Here is a 17654-nt window from a genome sequence, read left to right as displayed (position 1 = left end):
TCTCCTTGGAGGTAATATCCTAGCCACCTGAATTCAACATGTGCTTCCAGCTGGCTGTGGCACTTTTTCTCATGATCTGTCCTGGACTCCTGTGTTTCTGTACACAGCTGTCTTTCAGGAGTGGCGGGATTTAATGGTATGGGATTTTTTTCCTCCTGCCAGAGGTTTTGGTACCAGTCTTTGCATTCCTTAACAAAAGAAGAGCCAGAGAGTCTGCAAAGTCCGCATGAGACTTTGCTGTTGCTATCAACCCACGATATAGCAGCAATCTCAAATGCTGAGATAGATGCATAGTTAGTAAATAGCTTTGAGAATTCTTTGGAATAAAAGATAGATATACTCTATAAATGTAAGAGATCTAATTATTTTTATTGCTAGGACTGTGCTGAGCAACACTGCTGGGGAAAGATCACATATTGCCATTCTATTTCTCTTGGGATAGAATAGGAGACTTGCTTAGACCCAGGAAGAACTGCTTCTGTGCCTGCCTCTGATTCATGCTGCATAGTTAAATGCCATGGGAAAGCACTTGTAATACAAACGCTTTTGTTTATAGGCAGACATTTAATTATCATATTACAGAATTCTCAGGACCAGCTGCCGCATGAGATTTCTGGCTAGGACATTTAACATAAAATTAAAATACAGCGTCACGTGCCCATTTAGCTGAAAACCTGATCGTAGTATTTGCACTTTCCTGTTCTCTGTAAAGAGCTTCCTGGATGATATTTCTGTGCAGATTAGTCGTGAGAAGTCAGCATGGTGTAAGCTTGATGACGTCTTTGTGACTGGATCAGAGAACAAATATTGTGATCTGTTCAGCATGGGCTCCCTGTGAGTGATTATATTTCTTCTCCAAGGAATCTAGGTCATTTGCTGGGATCGGAGCACTGGGCGTCTATGGAAAGGAAAACCAAAGCGGATTGTTTCCATGCTTTTGAATCCAAAGTTTTATTAATAGTCCTGAATGCTTTGGGAAAATGCAAAATAGTTACAGTACAATGTGGAGAATAATGCTACATGTTAGTAACTGTGTGTAAAGGAAAGCTTGGAAACCTACTTTTAATCCTCATGCAGTTTGCAAGATTGAATCCTTTTCTCAGGCAAATAAGGATTATATTTGTGAGTAAGAGTGTGCAGGGCCATGCTTTCTCTCCTCATCTCTCTCTGCTTTTTCCTGCACCCATCACATCTGCCTGCTGGGTCACACTGCCATGTCCAATACTCTGTGTGCTCCATGCACTGGTTCCCTTTCCTTCTCTTCCTGCTGTTTTGCTTTAGTCCCAGTGTCCAGGCTGAGATGTGCTTCCACTATTCCAGCAAGGGCTCGCTAATTGTGGTGAGTAAACTCCCCAGAGGTGACTCAGGAACTCAGCTCCCTGTGAGTCCAAATGCACAAGATTTCTGAAGCATCTAAGTCCTCTTCTGGTGCTAACTTGCCCAAGTGTCTCCAGCAGCTAGGTGCCTGGGCTTCTAAAACAGTGGCACTGGAAAACACAGTGATGGCAACAAAGAAATCTCTTTCCTAACAATATAACCAAAAGGAGAAATCTGCTGGTTTCCTGGTCTGTTTTAGTGTGCGTTGTCAGGAAATTAGCCTACGACATCTTCCTACACCAAGAACAGGAGATGAACTGGCAGGAAAGTTTTACTAACATATTTTTGGAACACAAAACCCCATTTATACTGAAGGGAGAGAGTGTCTTAAATGCCATCTAAAAATTGCTAAGGGACAGTGCCTTGCCACCGTGCTGTGCTATAAGATGGGTGAGAGTCAATTGCTCCAGATCAGGACATATGCTTCTCTTGGGATCTGCCATCCATTTTTACTTCTCGTTTCTGTCCTCTCTCGGGGTCTGGTCTTTGCTTCCATGTGATAAACCCATAGCTGTGGGACTCCCAGGAATAAATGTGGAGCTTTATAAATTTGCAGGCTTTTGGGAGCTGTGGCTGGTTGAGCCAGCTGTCTTGAATGAAAGCTGGAGCTATCTGCACTGGTGCACTGCTGTTCAAAATTCACACAAGGCATAGGATGTGCTGTACGTTCAGCACTGGCTTGGGGCTTCTCAGCAGTGTTGGCAAAATGTGGTCAAAGCAACACAGCCTGGATGAGAGCTTTTGACAGCTGCTTTGCTGAGAAACTTCTGCTTCCGCAAGGCAGTGTCTCCTCTCTATAAAAAAAGCCATATTTAATATACCTCTGTCTTGTTCAGTGCCAGTAAGGAGGAAGAGGAAGACTGCTTCTGGCTTCATAGATACTTTGCACTAGTAGAGCTGGTCTCTGTTTTTCTCTTCAGCATATGTAAAGCAGCCCGTTACCAGGGTCAGTGGTCATCCTGGGCAATGGTCTTCACGTCTGCTGAGAGCTAGATCGGTATTCAGGCTGCAAATGAAGCTTTACCAAGTTGATTGCCTGGTGCTGCAACCTCCAGGCTCACCAGGGACGTGAGCACGTCCAAGTGCAAATACTGAAAGTAAAAAAGGGAGCAGGGGAAGGAGAATGCTAAAGCATATGGGGGTGAGTGGGTGTCATTTGTTTAGAGTATGTTTTTTTAATTTCCTCCTCCTTTTATCTTGAGGTCATGAAATGTTTTTTTCCAGCAGTGTCATGGTATGAAGAAATATGAAAACACATACTCCTGTTGCAATATAATCTGTTGGTGGAAATCATGTGAATGTTTTGAAAGACCAGGAGTTTCTTCACTGATCAGGCTGATTAGTGTGTCTGAACTGGAACTCAAATAACTGATCTACCCTGCATTGCCACACTGGATATGATGAAAAATGACCCATAGTCCACCAGGAACGCAATTCTTTGACACACTGGGTGATTATCTTGGGATTTTGAAGAAAATACTTCAGAGATGGGAGGGGGAGAAGGAAGGAAGATAAATAAACCTAGAAAATACCCTGTGTAACAGCTGCAGGGCTGTTACAGGCTTCCAGCTTGAGAAAAGTAGTCCAGGGACACTTTTTCACAGCTGCAGTTTGGTGACCTTAGAGTTGCAATAACCCTGGCGTGCATTTAGCAGAGTCGAAAACCCTGTGTTTGAAGCAGGCACCTCATTTCCACTGTGCTTCTGCAGGAAACCTGAGGTTTCTGTAAGCGTTTTATGTAAATGAGGTGAAGAGGATGGACAAGGGTTGTGGCTTCAAAGGCTGTATCAGAGGGATGAGATGTGCAGTCTGTGAAGGAGCATTGCAATCGCTGTTCCTGCTGGAAGCAGGAGCCCCAGAAAGAGCTGAGAGTGGCTGGGGCAGTTGGTGGGATTGGGTTTCCCCAGGGAGGGTCCCTTCCATGTCTTTGGTCTGCTGTATTTAAGAAAAGAAAAAAAGCAGTGCTTACTTGTGTTAGAGTTTCTGGGAAGCCATCTGAGCTCAGATGACTGTATCTCAAAGTGGCCAGTGCGCTTGGAAAGGAGAGGATTCACACTGTGCTGCTGTGGATGCATCTTACATGTGCTAGCTCTTTCCAGAAGTGAAAACTGAATTTCGTAGAAGCCAGATTTTTATTTACAGTGCACTGAGACAGTTGTTTTGCTGGGGCTGCTGAGATATCACCCAGAAAATCTTTTCTGTGAGGTAACCTAAACCTCACAGATGTGACTTGTGGGAAGGAAATACTTTTCTCCAAAACCCATCTCCAGTTCCCCTTTCACTTTGAGCTCCCGCAGCGCTAAGTCACTGCTGTAGGCGCTGTATGAGCTTGTACGAAATCCATGAAGTTCCCGGGCTCTCAGAGGCTGGGTGACCATGGGGGCTGGCAGCCGATGTTTCCTGGGCCGACCCACCAGTGAGCGCCGGCCACGTGGCCAAGACCGCAGCTGGGACTCAGCCCCACACACAGTATGAATGAGCAGAGCATCCTTGACACGTGAGGCTGACGTAAGCGCTTGTGGGTTTCTGCTCCTCTCAGTCACATTGTGGGTTTTGGTGGGTTTGTTTTTTTTTTTTTTCCTTTTTATACAAGCTCTTTTTTTCAGAAAGTCACAAGTTCCTGCAGCCTCAGAAACGAGATCAATAGGAAAAGCTATGTGAGACCAGTACGAAGTGGCACAGGACCAGAGGATGAAATAGTTCTTCCAGGAGAATTTTGTAAAACTGCTCAAATTCAGAGGCTCATTTTTATTTTAACACCTTATTTAACATAGAAGATGTTGTAGGTTTTTTTTGTATCAGAGTAATTAAAACTGTGAAGTAGCATTTAAGACATAATTAAGGACTTACATTTGATAAATCTTACATTATTTTAAAAAATATTCTACAAAAGATTATTTTGTTAAATTGTATATAAATTCCAAACAACTTTGTCACCAAGGAGTATTATTTCTAAATTTCACCTCTTTTCAAAAATTTCATATTGGTCTTTTCACCCAGTTAGAAAATGCTCAGCACTGACCCCTGTCAAATCTGGATGACTTGCAGTTTGTGACACTGCTCTATCAGGTCCTTGTGATTTCAGCTGACTGCAATTAATAATGATAACATTCGGTTTTAATTACTTGGGGTACATTTCTCATTTTCCAAAGGTGTGTTTGGCACTTGCAGAAAGCACCGTGGGCTCTCTGGTCTTTCACTGGAGGGATTAATCCTGCTGGGTTCATACTCTAAGCTCTGTGGGACCAAAAGGGACTGGACTGCTTTGCTTTGTGCAGAGCCATGACCACTTCAGCCCATGAAATGTTTATGTCTTCTCAGCTGGCCTGCGTGACTCTCGGAGCATTAACACGGCAGAGAGTTAAACGATATTTAAACTGCTTTAGGATTCAGATGACTGCAAAAACCGAAACCTCTGTGGGCTCACATATGCTTCACCACGTTTGCAGCACGCAGCCGACAATCTGTGAAACAGCCCATCGCCGATGGAAACACAAACAAGGGCTGTCAGAAAATTTCTGTTCAAAGGTCAGTGGTAAATGACAGACACTTAAACGTTGTTTTGTCTCTGTTCCACAAGCTGGAAAATAATAGGATTGGATTTTGATCAAGAACTCTGTTTTATTCCCTCTAGTCATTAGCTTTTGTGTAACCGAAGATAAAGTATAGCTGATAGTAAATGGAAGAGAGCTTTCACGGTTCATTGTTTCAGATTATTTTGCTAATGGACTCTTTGAACATTTTTGGACAGTTAGGGTTGTGGGGCAAAAACGCAAACATCCTCTTTTAGAATAGGAAACCAGGTTGGAGCTTGTGTAATATGAGAGGCCCCGCTGCTTGGGCAGGTTTCCAGGTTCCCCTTGGGACCCACAGTTATACACCCACAGTTATATATATGTGTGTATGTTCATATAAACTAATAACTTTTCCAACTGTCTCAGAGATGTTAGGAAACTGTTTCTATCATGATTCAGGAATGAATAACTTCTCTTTAAAAAGCAGTAGCAGTGGATGTGCATGTAATCTTACGTAGTGCCAAATGCCCTTCATACATGTTCCTAGAAAAGGATTTCGTAGATGTTTACCAGGCTCAAAAAACAGGGACATGAGCCCACTGGGGCGTCCCCTCTCCATAGCAATATACACAAGAACAGTGCTGCCCCATCACAAGGTGCTGTACAAAAATAAGAAATACAGGTAGCTCCTGCCTCATGGACAGTGTGATCTAAGCTTCACAGCACCTTTTCCATGTTCCATTCTCTGCAGTGTGTTCTTGCCCTTCCTATCTCTTCATTAGCCAGATTAAGATCATCTTCAAGTGAGGAGCAAAATGATCCAGTATCCTGCCAAACAGGAAGAAAATGTCAGTTGTCTTTTAACTCAGAAGAAAAATCCTTTTCATTGGCAAGAGGTACTGCATTTTCAAGAAGGCTTCATTTCCTCTCCTTCCTGTCCACCCCTGCACTGCGCCATCGTTATGTAGCTCAGTATGCCACCCTTGCCTGCTCCAGTAGTTGAAGTGAGCAATGAAGGTGTCATGTTTGGAGGTAATTAAAGGTTGCTGCTCTCAGTCCTCACCCAACAATGTACCCTTTGCACGATGTACCTTAGTGGAAACTTCACCCTGTGTTTTAGCGTCGTTTGGTCATTTCACTTCTAATAGTCCTTCCACTTCCATTACATCCCCTGAGTAATGCCTGCTTGGAGGACAGCACAGTAAGTGACTTCTTCCTAATCTGATTTCTGATTCTTAGCGGCCTGGATAGACCAGCATTAGTTTGCTATTTCAATCTGATCCATCAGAGTCCTCTGCTGCACAGGGCTGCTCTTTTATATCACTTATGCTGCAAAACCACAGCTTGATACAGCTGGTCTCCAAAGTGAGGCCAACCAGGTCGTGTGTGTGCGGAGCAGAGACGATTAACAGCCTCCCGCCGTACCAAACCCAGTGCAGGAGCTGAGCAAAGAGGTCTGCTGTTGCCCAGAGCTGCTGGGGAGAAAAGGAGCTTCTGCAGGCTATGAACAGGGTGTATGATACAATGCAACAATAACTGTTTATGCGTTAAATTAATACTTTGTCATCTGGATGCTGGCAGGATTCGCTTGACCTCTTTATCACCAGTTCTGCAAATAATGGACTGTTTCTGAGTGCAACTTCAAATAGAAATCCCCCAAAAAGCGTTGGTTTTGACATGTCTGATGGCAGTTACAGTTAAATCAGTCATCAGACACAGCTGAACAAGGTGAACAGAGTGTCAAGGTGGGGACTGACATGGGTTTGGGGATGGAAGATCATTACACTCTCCTTTATGAAGTGATATCCTTCTCCCTGCTGTCCAGACCCTTACTGATGGATTGTAGTCTGGAAAATGAGAAAACAGAGAAGAGGGAGGTACCCCCTGAATTAAGGGACCTGAGTGTGGTGGAAAGCAGCTGTATCTGCCATTCCATCAGAAGATCCTTCCTGGGAATTAGGTGGGGTTGGTAACGCTCTGGGCATATGCCAGACTTGTAGGCTCCCAAGCTTGGAAGGATGCTGCAGTCAGACATAGTCATTACCACCCACCTTCGCTTCAGAGCAGCTGGCTCAGGAAAGCAAGAACGGGGCAAATCACAACACTGACAATGTAACGAGACGAGGGTCACAGTAGGAGTAGCTTTGGGACCAGTGATTTGACTTGTCGGCTTCTGGAAAAGATCTGCTTGAGTCTGATGGAGTTTGGACGAGTTCCCAATTTCCTTTGGGGTTTACCTGTCTCATGGCTCCCTGTCAGACGTGTTCATTGCTCAAACCCAATGAGATTTCTTTACTTGGCATTGCTAGACTGCATGTCCAAACCGAATCTGAAATTCCACCATCCTCCCTCACTCTGTCCACCGGCCCCAACCTGCAAGAAAGCACATGATCCTCCTCAGCATCCACATACTGGGTTAGCAGGGCAGGATGATGAAGAAAACAACCTGTTTCTTCCACAATTCAGCACATTACGTGGCAGACAGTGGTGATTTTTTTTTTTTTTTTTTGTAAGCAAGCAAGAAACAGAGACATGATTGAGCTGATTTTTCAAGGCCTGTGGTCTCAACGGCCTCTTGCAGCTTTGCAAACTCTTTCGCAAAATCCAAGAGCTTTGAAAACTCCTGGATACAATTGCACAAAGCTTGGAGCGGCATGTGCCAAAGTTAGTAATTCTGCTGCCTGTGCCACCTGTTTAGATAACCAAGTAGTTATCTGCCTGCCTGCCAAGCCTGAGGCTGAAGTAAGGGCCTAGGTGTGAATGGGAGAAGTTGCAGTCTGTGGCACTCTTGTGGGATCTTGACTTAGGTCTGGGTGTGGCGAGGGGCCGTTGCCTTTCCAGCAGAGTCAGGAATAAGTTGGTTTAAGTCAAGAGCTTTCCGAGTACCTCCATGACTGCACTTTTCTCTAGCTTGGCAGCCCTCAGCATTACTGAAATGTGACTGAGGTAGGCACAGGGTGAAATGGTTTCTTCGCTACACAGGAGCTAGTGCAGCTCCTGACCTGTCCTCTGTCCCGCTCCGGTGCTAAAGAGCAAGACAGGGATTTAGGAGTCCACTGACTTCTGCGTCCCCCAGGAAAATTACTCATCTGATATATAAAGATTGTAAACTCACTGTAGGACTGATGGATATGTATTATGATGATTACTGTAGCGCTTATCGAGTGTTTGGAGATTTTGGTATAAAGGCTTAAACTTTTATATTTATAAAGGGATTGAGCTTGTGTGTCTGAAGTTGAAAGCAGAAGTTTCTACTATCTGAAATAAACAACTGTGAGGTAGGCAAAAGTGGTAGCATACTTGTGTGCTCAGTGAATTCAGCACAAATAGTGGGATGTAGTAAAGACTGATCGGTAGGCAATATTTGGAGAGTTTTCCAGGACAGGCTTACTAGAACTATGGAGTGATTGGTAACTACTGCCTTGACTCTGCCTGGTGGGACATGTTTCCTCATGGTGGTTGTGGGAACAGAGGTAGGTGGCCCTCTGTCCTTTCCAGATCATGTTGAATCCAGCCCCAGTGACACTAGGTCTGGGTCTGGACCCAAGAGACTGAATTCCAGATAGATGTTAAAACTTGTGCCCCCTTTTTGTGTCTATCCCTGACAGCAAGAGCTTTAGGGTAGAGTGAAAATGTGCGTGAATCTTGTGGTGCTCACTAGATCTGGAGCCAAAATCTAAGCAGGATGCATTCACCCATCATATTCTGCCTTTCTTCCCCAAAACTCCTGTATCTGTTGCCTCCAGTCAAAGGTAATGAGAAGAGTATCCAGTATCCTACAAAGCAGCGCAGTCTTACATCTGTTCTCAGTTTCCAAATCTTTGTCTCTGTTGTTCTACTTATGGGTGGATCAGAAAAATAATTACCTAAATGAACCAGGTGCCAAAACACCATCAGTGATCGCATACTCCAAAGACTAACAATGATTAGGTCACCCTCCTTGCTTATCTTGGGTTCTCATCCTTAAAATAAGGGCAGCAATATTTTTTGCTTTTAAAAGAGCAGGATGAACTCGTTCGTGTTTGAACTATTAATTGTTGTTGTTATTATTACTCATATGGATGACAGGGAAGCACTTAATGAATTCTGGTTATGTTACAATAGGCTGTGACTGCTATTGTCATGACTAACACAGCATGAATTTACTAGCCTGCCTGTTTATACTAACGCTAACTCCATCACATACTTGTGGTCCATTACCAACAGATCACTGTGGCCAGGAAGTTCTTATGGTGCTCATTGTTTTGTATTACACCTCTATCCTTTCAAAACACAGGAGCCTTGCTCATTCAGTAGGGTATCTCTGCGTGTGCCTCTGAACAGGAGCTGCCCAGCATGTTTCCTTACTGCCTGGCAATGGCAGGGTCTGTCTGGAGCAATTTTTTCCTTTCTGCTTTAAAAGACATAGAGAGAGAAGCAGGTCAGACTTCCAGCTGCTGCTTTCTGCAGAGCATATTCTTTTGGCTATTAGAGAACTGATGCAGAAAACCAAATTCCCTCCAAGTGTGTTTTTGCTCAGGACTAAACATTGCTCACCCTTTTTCCTTCATAGAGAGTGTTGCTAATTATATCCCTTAATTAATTTGCTAGCAGTGACCTCGGGTGTGTGGGGCGATAAAATGGGACATTAGGTGTGTGTATTTGGATAAGGAGGGGTGGCGTTGTCTTTGCAGTTGGCTGTCAGACAGGCGTGATGCCGTTTCCCCCATTGGTAGCCATCGCACCGGGAAAGAGCAGCATTACAAATGAGCTGTCCTTCCCAGGAGCTCTGCCCAATCCTCTACGGGCCAAGCCGCATGAGCCATACGCCCCTTTCTGGTTGGGGCCACCTCTTCCCGGCTGCTGCTGGCCACTGGCCCACAGAGGTTTTTTGGTGTTCACCTCTCCCTCCTCCCAGTGAATTTTCAGCCAAAGGCCGCCTCTGAAAGTTGACTAGGCGGTGTGTTGCGTCAGTCCTTGCACAGCTTATGATTCAGCAGTTGTACAAGTTTTATACCTGTTAGGAACATGCCAGAAATCACAAATGTTCCTAAGCCAGCAACAGCAAAAGGAACTGAGAGTTTCCACTCAGTCGAAGACAACAATGTCTGCAGTAGATTTTCTTGCAAATTGGTTTCATTTCATTGCCAAGAGATGAGAGCAGGAAAAGGATGCCAAGAGATGAGAGCAGGAAAACCAGCATCTGGATTTCTAGAGCCCAGAAAGCCCGAGATCTTCAAGAGAACAAGTGACACATTACTCTGCACTGAAGTCTATTTAAAGGGAACAAAAGTCCTCCTGGAAGCAAGGCCATGAAAGCATTAAGTATTTTAGGAAAATCCCAGGCTGTGAGATCAACACTCCTGAGGTACATGGGAGCAAAATGCAAACATCTCTGCAGGCGTCAGCTTGAAAATATCATTATCCAAACAAGTGCTGGCACAGTAGCAGTCACCGCGGCGCAGGAGCTGCGTGTCCTGGTGCCAGACCCCAGGCAGAAGGGCTGCCCTGCTGCTGCTGGAGTCGTGCGTAACCCAAGAAGGGGCATCTCCTGGCATCCTGCGATGCCTCCCGCCGGCTCTGTCTGCCAGAGAGCCAGGAATGTGTGCCAGCGATGGTAAGATTGCTTCTACACTGAGCGTAGCAGGGACTGGGACGCAGCCTTATTAATTTCATTCAACCGTTGGCTCAAATGAGTTGAGCTGGCAAGGAAAGCTGTGACAGCAAGTGCTTGTGTTTGGGAGCACAGGAAGCCTTGTTCCCTGCCTTCCTCCTGCTGCTTTGCCACCCCCTGCACTGTGCAGGGATTTTAAGATCTATGCGATCTCGGTGTAAGGGGGAAGGGAAGAATTGAACAATTTGAACAATTGACGGCTGGCGATAGAATAGCCGGTCTTTGCTCAGGGATTGTAGTTGCGATGTAGCCAAGATAACAGTGATTGGCGTGCAGTTGTCTGGAAAGAAGGAAGTAGTTAAGGAGCAGTTGAAGGACTGGGAGGGATTGCTGCCTGCTCAGGCCTGTGGGTGATGGCTTGCCTTGGGAAAAGGGGCACCGCTGTAAATGGATGGAGAGTCTGGGTGGGGGAGAGAAAAAGGGGACCCTGAAGAACCAAGCCTGGTCCATCCTGGATTGCCATCCTGCAGTAAATTAAAACGTCCCAGGCCAAGGATGATGTGGTTGAACTTCCTATTCTCTTGTCATCTCTTCTGCTTTTTTTTTTAGTTTTTTTTCTGCTTTTCCCCTCCCAAAGCAAAATTTTCTGGCAGCATGTGTTTAACAGTGTGTCTTGCAGGCAGAGATGGGGATCCCCTTGAACTGTGAACTGTTGTAGGCATGGGAATCCTCTCTAAATAGCCTTGAAGTCATTTTCCCAACATGCTTGGGTTGTGAGTGCGTGCCAGATCCCCATAAGGGCTGCTTGGCTGTGATCAAACAGAAGGCTTAATGACAGGAGATGCAAATGATTGCTATGGTTGCCGGTTGAAGACGATCTGAGCAGAAGTGGGAGGCTCAGTTCTCATGGAGCTGCTCTGCGTTAGGCTGGTGCGAGGTGGGGGTTGGAGTGGGGCTGGGGCGGGGGTTGTGTTCAGCCTGCGATGTGCCCTAATACATCTGGGGGTGCTCAGCTAAGCACGGAGGGCAAAATGTATGCGCATGGCTTAAGCAGGACTCTGAGCTCTGCCAGTGTTTGGTGTGGCTTTGTAAAAGTTGTGCTTGATAAATAATTTTAAGCATAAATTGAGTGCAAGAGGGACGGATGGTGCTCTTAGCACTGCTTGGGCTTTCCTACCAACTCCCACGGTGCATCACCGACAGATGACATCCCTCTCCCAGTGTCACATAGCAGTACACTCTGCTGTGCGCTGTTTGATAGGAGTGTTTCACTGCTTGGTTTGGGCCTCTGCCTGGAAAAAAATACATACCTGGCACCCACCCAAAAGCTATTTATAGCAGGAGTTCCTAGAAGAAAGTGTGACAACTTCAGAAAACAAGGAATTGCCAAATAATCTTGTCGAAAACAGCAAATTACCCGCCCCAGCCCTGAATCCTAGTGAGAATTGGTACTAAGTGACATAATGAAGGAAACGCTGCCAAGAATCAACAAGGACAGCTTAAGAGTCCTGCACAAAATGCCATGTTATGGGCAACAGCCCACGCGAAAGATCATGCGAACTTTTTGTCCTTCTGACAAATTCTTTGGAAACAAACCCCCAGGACACAAAGAGTCGATTCTCCAGCGACGTGGCAACGGTGTCTTTGAAGACGCCTCCACTATGTAAATAGTGATCTGTGCTTCAGACCCTTCCGCTCCTCAAACCTTTCTTGGTTTTGCTGCACATCTTAAATAAAGGATCTGCTAAAAAAAAGAAAATACCTCTCTAGTGTGAGGTCTGAAATGGGAACCTGTACAGCTGTTGGGCTGCTTGTTCCAATCAGGTAAATGCAATTTTTGTAACAAATGTCATTTCCCCTTTCATAACTCACAGCAGATGTATCTCTCGCCTTGTCAGGAGCTGGTGGGCAGAGTTCTGCAGGGAAACCCAAACTTTATTTCTCACTCTGCCTGGCTGGCGATGGCAACAGGGTGACCTCAACCCTTTCTGGGCTCAGGGTGTTCAGTGTATAATTGAGCATTGAACCCAAATACGTAAAAACAACAACACCCCAACCAAAACCCCAAACCAGACATTATCTAACTTCTACCGGGAGCAGAGTCCTGTCCAGTATATATCATACCTTCCCAGTACTTCTTGTAAACACCATTTACGTTGTGTGTTTATACAATCCATACGCTCCTTGCAGTTCTGTGATACACTTACTTGTTCCACCTGCCAGACTAGTTGTAACAGGCACTAAATTATGGGGGTTTTCTTGCTTGTTTACTTTATACGCCTGCAATTTCCTGGTTTATATGTCCAAAAATGTTTTGTAGTCTTTAATATTATTCATAGATTTTATTGAGTATTAGTTAACTTTGTAAAGCACCTTAATGGGCAGTGTCTTTTTAATTATATATGGCAAAACCTATAGAAACAAAGGGAAATTGACCCAGTTTGTTACAGCTGGTTTACAAAGAGCCCTTGAGGTGACTGAGCATCACTTTCCCTTTTATTGTACTTCATACGTTTCCCAACTCCTGTCAATTTAGATCCCAACTAACCTCTCTTTCCTGAAGCAGGCTCTGCATGCAGTAGGGCTGCCCCTTCTCCCTCCAGCACTGAGCCAAACCCCAATGTCTTGGCAGTTATTTTAGGCAGGAGGAAGAAGATTGACATAGTCTCCTGGAGTTTTCTTTTCCTGTTGCTTACTGGAAATGTGCAAAATGCTATTTTTCTGAACACTGCTGCGTACTGGGAGACTTTGCACACATGGATCCAAACGCTTTGCACACAGTGCCTTGCCCCAAAACGATTCCCCTGCGCTCTTCTTGAGGCTACCGACCCGCTGCTTGCTCTCACTCCCATCTTGTTTCTCCGCTTTTCTTTATCTCTCTGTCACAGGCACACAAACCCGCAAAATAAGAGAGAAAGTCTTCTCTGCTGGAAACCTGGGTGAACGCCTTTCCTGATGCAGCAGCCTGTGCCTGTGTTTCAGCTGGAGGCTGCTGTTGTCTCATCGTAAAATTTGACTACTTCCTACAGTCATCTCAAAAAACCCAACAACTTTCAATCCTGTTGAACTTGTAATGCTATTGCGTCTATTGTGGAAATGACCAAGAAGCATTTTCTACAACTATAGGATGGCTAAATGACTCTGTAGCGGTTAATGTATCTCCTTTATGCAGCAAAAGCTGCCATAAGCATCGAGATAATCTATGCCCTTTTCAAGGTATCCATCAAACGCTGTCTGGCGCATCAGTGAAGTGTGAGATACAGCTCTGGTTTGTATAGTTGGAATATGTTTGAATATCAGCTACGCCATATCCTGGACGCAGCATTAATTAAACAGAATGGCCCTGCTTCGGGCCCCAATGGACAAGCATCCACATGGCAACTGTGAGCCTTGTCGGCAGCAAGAGATTAAGGAATTAATTGGCAGGGTTAATCTTCGTGTCAGGGTTGGAAATGAATTGTTAATTTGTTTGGATGAGTGTAAAGTCCTCTCCCAGCGATGGCAGGTGGGATCACATGAGAAAAAGCCTGCGAAGCTGTGCTTCCTGGGGACCTTTCCATTTAACACCTCCTGCAAACAGACCTCTCAAATTCTTTGCCCCTGACGTGTGAGACTCCTGCGCGGGGTCGGAGCAGCAGGTTGTGCCTCTCGCATGTACACTCACATCCTGGCAGACAGCGGCACAGCTGCTCTGGGCTGTGAGCTGGGAGAGGGGCTGGCTGCAGCTTGGGAGCATCCCTTTGCACTACCGCTTTGCTTTTGTTTCTGCTCTTGCTCCCTTGTGCTAAGCAGATCTGTCGGATGCGCTGCAGATGCTGGAGCAGGCTTTAGGATCTCAGACTGAGGGAGCAATGTGCTGACAGCAAAATGCTGCTGTTGGGGTAAGCGGTACCAACCTCGCACACAGCGTGCAAAACTTGATAGGTCTGTATGGCACTAAACGCCCGCAGACACTTCTCCTCCAGGACACTGTAGGATGAGAATCTGTCAAGTCAGTTAATGCTTTTCCCTTTCTGCTCTCATTTTACACTTAGGACAGCAGAGTACTTTCTGTTTTACTGTCCTTCTGATCTGTTAAGGCTAATGCATTGGTCACATCACATTAAGACATGGGATAAAAGCACTTCAGGGCTTAAATTATTTAAATGAAAATTTAACGTTTTCTTACTTGTGCTCTCTTTTGTGCATTGATTAATCTAATTAGTTCGGCAATAAGAATCACTTCCTTCTTGTGCTGTGGTCTGATACTTTGTGACCGGCACAACGATTCCAGACATGACATCAAATAGGACTGGCCTGTAAGTAAACCTGGGATATTTCTGGGTGTGCAACAATCCTGTTTAAGACCTTGGGGTCAAAATACTTCTGTATTGACCATGCTTCAGTTCCCACCATCAATTCTTACACCCAGTCTTTCGTTTTCTCTGAAGGAGGGCTGAGGAAAGTGTGTGTTGTTTGTGTTCCCCAAACCAGAAGTACCGCTGTTCACAACACACAGCCGCTGCAGGGTCTGACCTGAAGATGTGTGCGACAGAAGGTCAGGTCGTGATTGCGGTCTGAACCACTGAGGTTGATTTGTAAGAAGTTGCTATTATACATATGCAATATATGTTCCTCATTTTTTGAAAAGCCATTGTGTATGTATATAAATGTCACACGACTGGGTACTCAAATACAGGTACAATCACCTTCTGTTGTCTGTGACAGTGCAAGCCACCTTTCTCTGTACCCAACACCTAACTTACGGGGAGGCTGATGCTGTTCCAAGGCACTTTAAAATAATGAGAGTTTTTCATAGCCAAAAATATTTGTCTGGGTGTAGCCTATATATCTGTATCCTTTCCGTGCGCATTGTGTCAGCGTCTGAGACCAAGTCCTGCCGGTAAAACTCCAGGAGTCGGGGCGAGTGGTTGGTGTTGGTGTTGGTGTTCAGGTTAAATCCCCTCCCAGAGGAGTGCTCGCTGCTCTGTGTCCTCTGCCTGACACCGACCACTTCTCCTTTCCATACCCACCACATTTCCCCACTCGGCCAGCGTCGACCGCTGACTGCCTACCGTTTTTACCTCTGTTCTATTTAATAGCACTAGAAATGTCTTTATGCTGCCCTCCCCGTCTGTGTGAGCCTCCAGAGACTTCCATCTGAGTCTCATGCTACAAGCAAAGTATCAATGAGCGGTTTTGTTGGAGAGGGGAGAGCAGGGCAAGCGTGTCCCTAGAGGTCTGAGACACTGAGTACAGCTAAAAGCAAAGCAGATGGGCTGGTCTGATGTTTGGGTGATGCTTTTTGTTAGGCCATCACAGTTGCTGACTGCCAAGTAAAAATATGCCTGACATGAGACGTACTTAGGTATCCTTAATCTGACCACAGTCACTTGTTATTTGACACCACAAATAATAATGAGAAAATCTGCCATAAATTGACACAGCAAGTATATCTTAAGCATTTGCATAAAAATGTTTTGGGCTGCTCTACGTTCTTCAGATTATTTGAGGCAATCTATTTGCGGGTGTCTGTCAAGCACCAGCACTTGCTCCTACTTTCACCTTGGGTTTCATGTTCTCCTCACCCTACAGGCAGCCAGATGGTTGAACGTAAGCCAAAACTAAGAAGGATTCCCTCTTTTCTTTTGAAGGGACTGGTGTTCAGAGGTGTATCAGTAATACAGTTGTACTTAATCAGCTAAAGTCTGTCCTGTGTAACTAAGAAGGCCCACAGCATGTTGCTAGCATAAGCAGCTACTCTAGCGAAGTCTCACTTGAGTTGCCATTTTGCAGTCCACGTCAAACCGTGCTTTATGGTTCTTTTGACTTACCGTTATTAGGCAGTTGTCCTAAAATGCCAATAATGCAGGGATTTTGCATACTGTCATTTCATAGGAATCGTTTAGAAATTATGATCACTACATAATTATTTGGAACAAGACTGTCACCCTATGCCACATGTAAAATGTTAGTATTAAAAGGGAATGACTGGGCTCATCATAGACCTAATTAGTTCTTTAGAGGATCTGCTTTGTACAGTAGCTTGTGCTGTCCGTATTGATGGTAATGTATTATATAATCAGCTTTAGAAAATGCAGCAGTCTGAAAGCTGGTTTCTGTGTCCCTGTGCTCGTTCACTACCCTAAAGAGAATATTGAAAACCAGCAGAATTTTACTAAACTAGGCATTTCTGCTGCAGGTTTTTTTTTGGGGGGGGTAGCAGAGCAATTAATTACCTTCAAATTAACCTTGTCTGCAAACAGCGCTCTGCACACACTTTGTTATTGAGAGAGATATATATATCGTAGAGATTTTAAAAAATTGAGTTAAATGTTCCCTTTTGCTGTTCAAATTGGGTGATGAAGTAATGGAACATGCTATTTTGACAGTTTGGAACATGCCCCAGGAGTTGATTAAATGATCTCTCTTACTCTGTATGTGAATTGTGTTTCCAGGCAAACATCAGAAGTACTGGAGCTGCCAATGCAAGCCTGCAGTATCTGCTCTATCCCTGTATGGCAGAGCACATAATTTACTACCTGTTTGAACACTGAACCTATCTTGACAATTACAGTTTGTCACCAGAAATAAGTCTCCTACAAAACTTAGCAGTGGCTGAAGTGAAATGGCTACTGTGAACTCAGGGTATTTTAGGATCACTTTGAGACCTTTTAGAAATCTAAGACCAGAATTTGAGGTTTCGTGGTTTTCTTTCTCCAAGTCACAACCCCTTCTGCAAGCTCCAGTGCTTGAACACATCATCCTGACCAGCATCTTCACCTGGATTTCCCAAGGAGAGGTTTGCCATCTTCTCTCAAAAGTGGTAACAGGAAGAAGAAATCAACTGCTGTTTGTTATTCCTCAAATCTTTGGGAAGCAGGACCCTGACAGCAATTTCATCATCTCATTCATGCCTTAGGTGAGCTATGTGGTTGATAGAATTTGTCGTGTTTCCCCACAGTAGGAGGGACACTGCTTTAGTCATTCTGTACTATAGTTGTAAGGTCAATCTGATGTATTTAGATCAATGAACCACGCAATAAAGATAATGTTGTCTAAAGGAAACACAACAAAATATCCTGCAAGATTAATACATGAGATGAGAAATCCAATTAGAGCACACATCCTGCTGCTTCTATCATTAGGGGTAAGATACCCACAATTAAGTCATGTATGTTATGTTAGTA

At 44.8% G+C, this 17654-nt stretch overlaps 1 long non-coding RNA gene across 4 annotated transcripts in view; it reads left to right on the top strand.

Annotated features, from left to right (window-relative positions):
* Nucleotides 1-17654, top strand: part of LOC142603424 (uncharacterized) — a 96381-nt gene that overhangs the window by 74108 nt on the left and 4619 nt on the right. The window contains exons 1-3 of one of the 4 annotated variants that reach the window (XR_012837349.1): nucleotides 9819-10488; nucleotides 13374-14366; nucleotides 14916-17386. This is a non-coding gene — a long non-coding RNA (uncharacterized LOC142603424). Of the gene's footprint in view, nucleotides 1-9817; nucleotides 12310-13373; nucleotides 17387-17654 lie in introns of those variants that run through there. The other 3 variants (XR_012837348.1, XR_012837347.1, XR_012837350.1) reach the window with 3 other exon arrangements.

The sequence above is a fragment of the Balearica regulorum genome, chromosome 12 (assembly GCF_011004875.1).
Source record: "Balearica regulorum gibbericeps isolate bBalReg1 chromosome 12, bBalReg1.pri, whole genome shotgun sequence".
Classification (NCBI taxonomy): Eukaryota; Metazoa; Chordata; class Aves; order Gruiformes; family Gruidae; genus Balearica; species Balearica regulorum.
This window is presented reverse-complemented; position numbering and strand designations above follow the sequence as displayed.